The 9,366-nt window shown below is 36.5% G+C and overlaps 1 pseudogene; it reads right to left on the reverse strand.

Annotated features, from left to right (window-relative positions):
* Positions 1-7,568: 7,568 nt before the first annotated feature.
* LOC102468291 (myosin regulatory light polypeptide 9 pseudogene) lies at positions 7,569-8,000 on the reverse strand (annotated as a pseudogene).
* Between the last annotated feature and the right edge of the window lie 1,366 nt (positions 8,001-9,366).

A 9,366-nucleotide genomic window follows, 5' to 3' on the forward strand; every position in this document is an offset into this window, starting at 1 on the left:
AATATTTATGTATTCTATGTAGAAAAAAAATACTAAAATTACAGCCATACAATTTTTTCCTTTTTTTTGTTTTGAAATTTGATCAGAGGGCATATGCACTCACCGAGGTGACAGAAGGAAAGAGAGACAGACAGACCAAGAAAGTGGCCATCATGGAGGGTAGTCATGCCATAACCCCTTGTCCTCCATCTCTCCTTTCTTTAGGGATTTAGGGCATTCATGCCTGCATACACTCCTGGTGTGTTTCTCAAGCTGTGGGATCTGGGACTCCAGCAACATAGTCAGTCATGGGGGTCCCAGCTACCTTAACTGCCAGATCACCGCTGAGACCCAATCATCCAAATAGTAATGCCGGTTATTATTAGCTATACTTATTTTCATTTTTACATATTTCCCATTTTTATACCAGTAAAGATAATTTACTTTCACAATTGAGAAAATAAATATTAATTAAATACTAAAGTTTAAGGAGGACATTAAGAAAAGCTTAATCATTTGCAATTATATCATTCAAAATGAACAGTGTCACCATGCCCTATTGACTGGTTACCTCTCTCTCTCTTTCACTCTCTCTCAATTGTATGTATGCTCTACCGAAAAGTAAATAAATAAATACAAATTTAGCAAGCCAGTGGTGTGTTGGTTAAGTTGGCTGGATTCTACATGGCTAACTGTGTGGTTCAAGTTCTAGGCTTGGAGGCATGCAAAACAAGCAGAGTGTGAAAGTGTGGGTGTTCAAAGTTCTGAAAGGAGAATCAAGGAGAAGAGTTTGTAGCATCACCCTCTCCCTTGAAGAGATGCTTTATCACTTTTCCATCCTCTGTCTGTCTCTCTCTGTCTCTGTTGTAAGTGCACATGTCCTATAGTAAAATGAAAAAAAAAATTAAAAGATTTTTCATTAACTAAAGGATGTTTAACAAATTATAGAGTATTCATATCATCATTTAGAATATCAATTATAATTGATAAATATACTGATAAATGATCATCTAAAATAATCCCCCTAATGGGATGCTAAATTACCACCTATTTTTATTAGTAGATCACAAGCAGAAAACATAATTACCCTTCAACATAGCTTTGATGACTTAGCAGGCCTGAGATGCACCTGTGGTCTCCACTTTAGAGATATACAGTAGTGATCTTCAGTCCACACATGACTGTACATGCATATGGGAGGTGGTGTGTACACTGCCATAGTCTACTCAAGCAATTTTATTTAATGATCCAACTGAGCAAAACTAGCTAGAACCAGTGTCACACCTAAATAGAAATTCAGATTCTTAATTTGCCAAATGTTTGCACAGTAAGTGAAAGAATTTGAGAAAATAACCAATTCCATAGAAACATCTGCATGTGATCAGCATGCAAAAATCTGGGAAACTGGGCTGACTTCCACTGAACCAACATTTCATAAGCGGAAAAAGAGACTGCACAGAAGTATGCAATACTGAATAGTTTAACGAGTGTTTAACAAGAAAGAGAAACCGAACGGTACAAAAACAGTTGAGACAACAGATATTTCAGATTGCGTCTTTAACTCTAAAATGCAATCTATGGGGAAAAAAAAATACTCTTTAGTTGCCTCTTTTTAATCTTCCAGATAAGGCTCTCTTTCCTCATTCATCTACTTAAAAGTACTATTTTCTAAAAGGTAGATCAAATAATGAATGTAATTTGATTTAATACTAATGTTTCTGTCCTTGACATAACATTTGAGTTCACTTTAATTGGTTTGATTAAGCCTCCCGATACTGTCCAGGAGTCTGAGAGATCACTGGCATAACACGTAGCTGCAGTAACAGCATTTTTCCATCAAGCTGTTTCTATATTCTATAAAGGGTAATGTAACGGAATAAGAGTAAATTATGTGGCTTAAATTTTCAAGTCTTAAAGACTGATTATAGATCACATCATCATTTGCTTTGTTCTAGCAATGATCAGGATCAACCTTTTAAATTTAAACAACCAGCCCTTTAACCATATGGATATGATTATAGTGCTGTATTGACAAGACGTGGACGATTAGCTTTATATTCATTATAATCTCCACAATTACATACTTAATGAAGAGAGAGTCTCTATAGAAGGAACTAGAAAAGCGCTTCTGTGATGGTTTCATTGCAACTGCAAGATCCTTTTAAAAGTCGAGTATATTGCATTTCAAAACATTTCAAGAGTATAATGCTTGGAATTTTACCCAGTAGCAATCTAAGTACTTTTTGGAGAAAGCAAGAGTTTAAAGAGGAGGTCATTGGGCCAGCAGGTGACATAGTGATTAAAGGGCTGGACTCCCGTATGGTTGATCGCAGTTCAAGTCCCAGACCCAGGAGCTTGAAACTCACACCAGGCACATGTGCATGCATGCCCAAAATCCTAAGAAGAGAATGGAGGAGAAGAGATTGAGGTGTGATCATTCCCTCTGGGAGGGTGGTGATTTTTCACTTTCGATTTCTCTCTCTCTGCGTCTCCAGTAAGTGCACACACCTTATAATAAAAATCTATTAAAAAAAGAAAAGAAGAAATAAAAAAGATGAGGTACTTGAAGGAAAAATGAAAAGCCTTAGTAAAAATTAAATTTGTTTTATGGTTTAATCTTAACCATGGAGGCAGCAGATGGCATAGCAGTTATGTTACTGGACTCTTATATGGCCAACCACAGTTCAAGTCCCAGACCCAGTGACCTGAAAATCATGTTCAGCAAGTATGCATGCATGCCCAAGATCCTGGGCAAAGAGTGGAGGAGGAGGGATTGTGGCATGGTCATCCTCTCTGGTGGGTGATTACTTATTTTTCCTCTCACTGTCTCTGGCTCTCTCTCTGGCAAGCACATACACCTTAAGGCAACAACTTCTAAAAAAAAGAAAAAAAAATCTTAATCATGACTTATTTACTTGTACGCAAACCCACTGGGTGATTATATGAGTACATTAAAGACATGATAGAATTCAACTTAGTTGTATTTAGATGAAATCAACAATATGAACATCTGCTGAGAACATGAAAGTGAGATATTACGAAAGGCATCTAACAATTTAGGAACCAGTCATTAAAATAGAAAGGAGTGAAACTGGCTCAAAATGGGAAAAATTTGAAAGAAGAACAATATGAATGCTTAAGCTGAATAATAATAAATCCATGTTTCAAGTTCTCTTTCAATTTTAAACTAAATGGCAGGTCAATACTCCTATTAATATGAAATCATATGAATACATTATTTTCGGGATATAATAATATATTCAATATCTAAGAGACTGCCACATACTTCATTACTATCATTTCAATATTATTCATTTGATACTATATCATTTATAGTTGATATACTATTTTGACATATTCATAATCTAACTAGATCACGCTGTTAAAATCAGTTCATTGATTCTGTTATGTCTCCAAGCTTATGAGCTTGCTTTGTCAAATGCAGACTAATTATGAATTCCAATGATATTCAGGAAGTCAATGTTCCAAAAATTATATTTTCATGAAGATGTAACTGACTGATAGGGGTCAAAACCTTTAAACAAAAAGACAGAACCACCATGCCAAAAAAAGACCAACATAATTTGACTTATGTTAATTAAGAATAAAAATAAATTAGCTGAATGAGAAGAAACAATATTTGAAGCTCAGTACAAATTTTAGAAGGTGAGAAATCTATTATTAGAACTTTGTAGCAGAAATACTGTATTACATAGATGTTCAAAAAAGGATAAAATCAAACACTCCATTACCTTACACTTACATACGATACGCTTACACTGTGAAATAAGTGAATCATAGCTATCAGTGCAAATAGTAATCTTGCCTAAGATGTGGAAAGGACTCAATCTCCTTAAGTTTCTCTTAATGCAAGACGGATGTGCTCCTCATTCAGATATAGTTCTCAGAGCTGCTCAGACTTTCTTACATTATTCCCCCCATCTGAACAGTTAAGAGTGGAATGCAGACATACATCTCTAAATATCTTTTCATGAGTATTTTATCAATGCAAATTTTTAATTACTGAGAAGTGAGTGCATTCATCAGAGAGAGAGGGGAAGGGAGAAAGCATCCCCAACAGGCCATGGCCTCCCCATAATTCTCCCTACTCCCTTTCTTCATCCTGTCAGGAGCTGCAGCCTTCATGTACATAAGCAGTCATGTTTTTAAAGTTACTGGCTGGGATTTGAACTGAGGTCAACCATGTGAGATCCAGCTCCCTTAACTACTGGGTCAAAGGACCAGCCCAGAACATATTCTGTAATCACAACACTTTTCCCATGTCAAAGAAAATCAACATCATTTCAGTAACTACTGAATAATTCTGATTTCCTTATTGTCTTTCTTCTTTTCTGGCTTTTTGGATGGTTGCCCTCCTGCTCCCCCAGGATTCAATCAATATGTATAGACTCTCTTGGGTTGATTATCTGTTTGGTTATTCGTTGTTGTTTATTTTATTTTACATAATTTCAATACTCTCCTACAGTTTTTGTCTACATGTTAGTGTGGTTTTGAAGATTACAATTCTAGTTTTCTTGTAGAAAATCTAGCAATCACCATTTTTTTTAAGAGAGATTTTTGAGCTCACTGGAGACACAAGGAGAGACAGAGAGAGGGAAATGGGGGATGTTCATCCTGCAATCTCTTCTCCTTCATTCTCTCAGGACTCCCATATGGCTAACCATGGTTCAAATTTTAGATCGGGCTGCCTGAAACTCAGGTCAGGTGCATGTACGTGCATGCCCAAAGAGCCCGAGATTACAATTCTAGTTTTCTTGTAGAAAATTCAGCAATCACCATTTTTTTAAGAGAGATTTTTGAGACCAGATCATCCTCTCATAGGATAATTTCTCATTATCGCCCACCCCGCCTTTCTCTGGCAAGTGCATGTGCCCGATGGCAATTATAAACAATTATTTATATATATATATATATACATATATTCTAATTGTATCATTTCTTCTCTATTTATTACCTGTCATTTACTATTAAAATTTATCTTAGGCATGGTGGAGCCTGCCCTATGGCAAAATTTGTCTTGTTTTCATCTTATGTTTCTTTTTCCTTTAAGTTTGCATGATATATATATGTGTGTGTGTGTGTGTGTATACACACACATATATATATTCTTTTTGTTTTTTTTCTGAGAGGTTTTTGCTATAGGGTGTGTGCGCTCTCCAGAAAGACAGAGAGAGACAGAGAGACAGAAAGTGAGAAATCACCCCCCCCAGGGGGGATGGCCACAGCTCAGTCTCTTCACATCCATTCTCTTCTTGGGATCTTGGGTATTCACGCACATGTGCCCAGCATAAGTTTAATCTACCAGATCTTGGACTTGAACTGTGGTCGACTATGTGGGAGTCCAAAGACATAGCCATTATGCCAACTGCTGGTCTCTCATGTTATATATTTAATGCACTATCCTGCTATTTTTTTTTTTCAAATACAGGTATCCTGCATTTTCACATGACATATTGAAAGATCAGATCTAGAATCATGTATTTCTCAATCTTTAAATGGCAGTCGGTATTGGGAAATCCACATGGGGAAATTATGTGTGCTCATTGCTACTGAAACTGTTCAAGGTCCTTTCAACACACATACACGTATCTCTTGAGTTTATAGTGATAACTCCAGTTAAATTCTACCTTTCTGCATACCTGTGATTCAGAAGGCATTCAAGTTGTTTTCTACTTCTTTTTCCCCAGGTTCCACAGGCAGAATATTATCCATAGAACATTTTCACGTTTTTAGACTATGACAACACATTTCCATAAGGCTACATTGTGAAAGCTAAGAAGTTGAAATAGCCCTGTGAAAAAACACTAAGGTATGCCTTTGCCCTGTGAGATGAAGACAAATTGCTTCTGATTATCTCTGTGAATTTTGGTGAAAACAGATTTATCAGGTGAATAGATGCATACCAAGTCCCAGCAGGCAGTGCAAAGATAGACATCAAAGCAACAATGGTGATTTATCAGCACCTGATTGAGTTTACAAAAATCCAATGTCATTGTAAGAAACCTATCTGTCTTATGCACTGGCCACACAGGAAAGTTAAATGGGAACTCAACAGCAGTATACCCTTCTATCTTGCAAAATCTTATTGGCTGTACGTTGTACTAATACCTATAATTCCCTTCTAATGCAATATTTCTTTTCATTTAATATCTTAACAAGAGTGGTGGTGGTGCTGTAGTAAAATGCAGTTGACACACATGGGATGATTCCCAGTCCATATCTGGAGAGGTGTGTGTGCCCATGATCCAGGGCTGGCCGAAGCCAGGTATGGATCATGGCATCAAGGCCCTATTAAGGGGCTTTCTGCTTCTCTCATATGTAAAAATAAGCACGTAAAATTTTAAAATATTTTAATAAGGGCTATGGAGTAATCATTCTTACCATAAAACCCCCCAACACTATGTTCAAAGAACCAGATAACTAATTTGCCCATAATTACGTATATTGATCTCCCTTACATTGGGGGCAGGGGAACTTCAAAAATGTCAAGGGAAATGTGTATTATGAAAAAATAATTGAATAAATTTCTATTTCTTGTACCAAAATTAATTTTAATTCTTTAAATCCCCCCCCCCACAGGGCACATGCATTTGCAGAGAAAGATACAGAAACAGAAAAAGTGAGAAATTCACCACTGAGGGGTGGGTCACATATGAATCCTTTTTTCCACCATTTTTCTCTCAGGATTTTAGGCACACATGCACATGTGCCTGGCTTATTTTTCAAGCTACTGGGTCCAAGACTCAAACTGATGTGCCAGCCAGATGGGATTTAGAGACTTAACTACCTGCTGGCCTTAATTCCATTTTTCTTTTTATTTTATTATGAAGTTTAATTATTGTTCAGAAAAAATTGAATAACTTTTTCTTTTTTTAATTTTATTTATTATTATCATAGTCTTTTTTATATTACATTAAATAACATATATATTTACAGTGTATTACATTTCTTTTTCCTGAAGGAATATCATGCATCAGTCGAGACAAAGACATTACTATCCACATCATCATCATCAAATAGCGTTTCATCATTTTTTATCCAGATAATTATTATTATTTTTATTCTCATTATTTTTAATCATTCAATCACTATATATCATTTTGCTTATAAAAAGAATTTACTCAATTTGAAATACTTCTCAGACATGTGAAGTTGAGAATACTATACATGTCATCATCAACAGGTAATAAACCATTTCTGTGTCCCATTAATGTCATGTTTCTCTATGTATTTTCTTGCTATCCTTCTCTAACTTTTTCTGAAAAATATATATTGACTCTGTGTAGACCACAGTTATTGAAAGGAGGGATAACTAGTAAGTTAAATTATGCTCTCTTCTATTCTGAAAATGACAAAAAGTCCCGTTTCCAGTTTGATGATAAAGATAAATGTGACCAATTTGGCTGATAATAAATCCAACATAAAAGGCAAAATCTGTAAAGCTAAGGACTTGCAAGAGAAAATCACAGGAATACCAGAGTAGCAATAAGGAACATTTACTGGAATTTGATGTTCTTTTAGTCATCGTTTTCTTTTGCTCCATGTTTAAGGATGCATATAGGTGCTTCTCAGTACAGTTCGTTCACTTCCTCATCTGGAGAATGATCTCCCACTGTTTTCAGCAGCTCTTTCAGGTAATCCTCCTGAATGGTGCCAGTTGCGTCTTCACCAAAGGAAGCAAAAGTGTTTCTGATGACATCTTCTGGATCTGTGCCATTTAACCTTTCACCAGACATTGTGAGAAACATGACGAAATTGATGGGACCAGGATCCTCTTTCATCACGGCATCCAGATACTCATAAGTTGGATTCTTCCCCAGTGAGGCAAGCATATCATGCAAATCTTCCTTGTTGGTAAAACCATTTCTGTTTTGATCAATCATGTTGAAGGCCTCTTTAAACTCCTAAATCTGTGCCTGGTCAAACCTGGCAAACATGTTGGATGCTGCACACTAAGGACACTTTCTGGTGGTCTTGTTTTTTTCCCCTTTGCTCAACATGGTAGTGCTTAAATCATTACAGAGCCACAAGAATCTGAGCACCTCAGTGATCCCCTCACTGTTGCTATCACCACCTTCCTTCCCTGAGAGCTGCTAAAATTCCCTTAATTCCATTTTTAATGATCCAGTGCCTTAGCAACCACACCTGCTGGTCCTAATTCCATTTTTAATGAACTTTTAAAATTTCTCTTTTAAACTGAGTCTAAGAAAGTAACCATAGAATGGACTATGGCCAAGACTCTCTCACCTGATCTACCATAGCTACAGAGTAACCAACCTGTGCCCCTACTGATGGAGATGTTCACCTTCAGGCCATGATATTAGTTCAGATGCAATGTCCAATAATTTCTAGGTGAGGTTCTCTTATAAGGACTAGATACCTTCATAAATGACCATGAGAGCTTGTAAAAATGCTTGTCAAAGGTTCAGAGTATATGGTTATGGCTTTGTTTCAGGGTCTTTTTAAAAAAAGACAGACTCTCCTTCAACCAAGTAGCTACAGGTCTATAAACAGACTTTATCTGAGATCTAGCTAAGAGGATGTGAACCCTCATTTAATCCCTCCACTTTGGTTTGCCCCACCAGATGTGGAATATTCTACTTGTTCAGACTGATGCTAGGGAGCATACTTCCTTCTTATGGGTCTAATGGTCACTTAGCCACAGAGAGCACTGAATTTCATACTTGTATATACTCGTCTTTGTTAATTTTTACAGTCATGATGCTACTTTGTTTTTCTTTGTTAAGAATCGCCCTATTGTTTTTCCCTTTTTCCACTGCAGTCAAAATTCTGGATTCTAGGTGCTTCTTCCATCATCTCTGGTCTGTGAAGGGCAGCCTTTCCATATGATTATGTGGCTAGGGGTAGCCATGCTGGTCCAAGGAAACCATCCACTCTAACACCAGGGAAGTTCTAAGACAGTATTTCAGAATCACTGTCTTTAGAAAACCATGTAGTTCAAAATTTTATTAATCAACCTCTCAAACTCTAGGGACTAGATATATATTAATTCCCAAATCGAGGGCAAGCATATAAAAAACTAAAATATCAATATTTGGTCTAATGTAGTATTATCATTGATCTTCTCCATCTGAGCTTGCTGTACTTGATACTCTTGATGCTTCACTGAGAATCATTCATATGACCAATGCCACAGTCCAATCACTTGTCATAGTTGTTCACTCTCCTCCCATATGTTCATCTCTATCAAAAGAACCTCTGAAATTGCATCCACTCACAAAGACAGACTCAAAAACCAGGTTCTTGTGATCACCATCAGAACTGGTGTCTTATTAGACAAGGCTCTTAATTCAGAGATGTAGCAAATTAAAAGTATTATTTGTGAAATGGGCAAAATAATAAGAG

Source organism: Tupaia chinensis, unplaced genomic scaffold, assembly GCF_000334495.1.
Source record: "Tupaia chinensis unplaced genomic scaffold, TupChi_1.0 Scaffold000241_1, whole genome shotgun sequence".
Taxonomy (NCBI): Eukaryota; Metazoa; Chordata; class Mammalia; order Scandentia; family Tupaiidae; genus Tupaia; species Tupaia belangeri.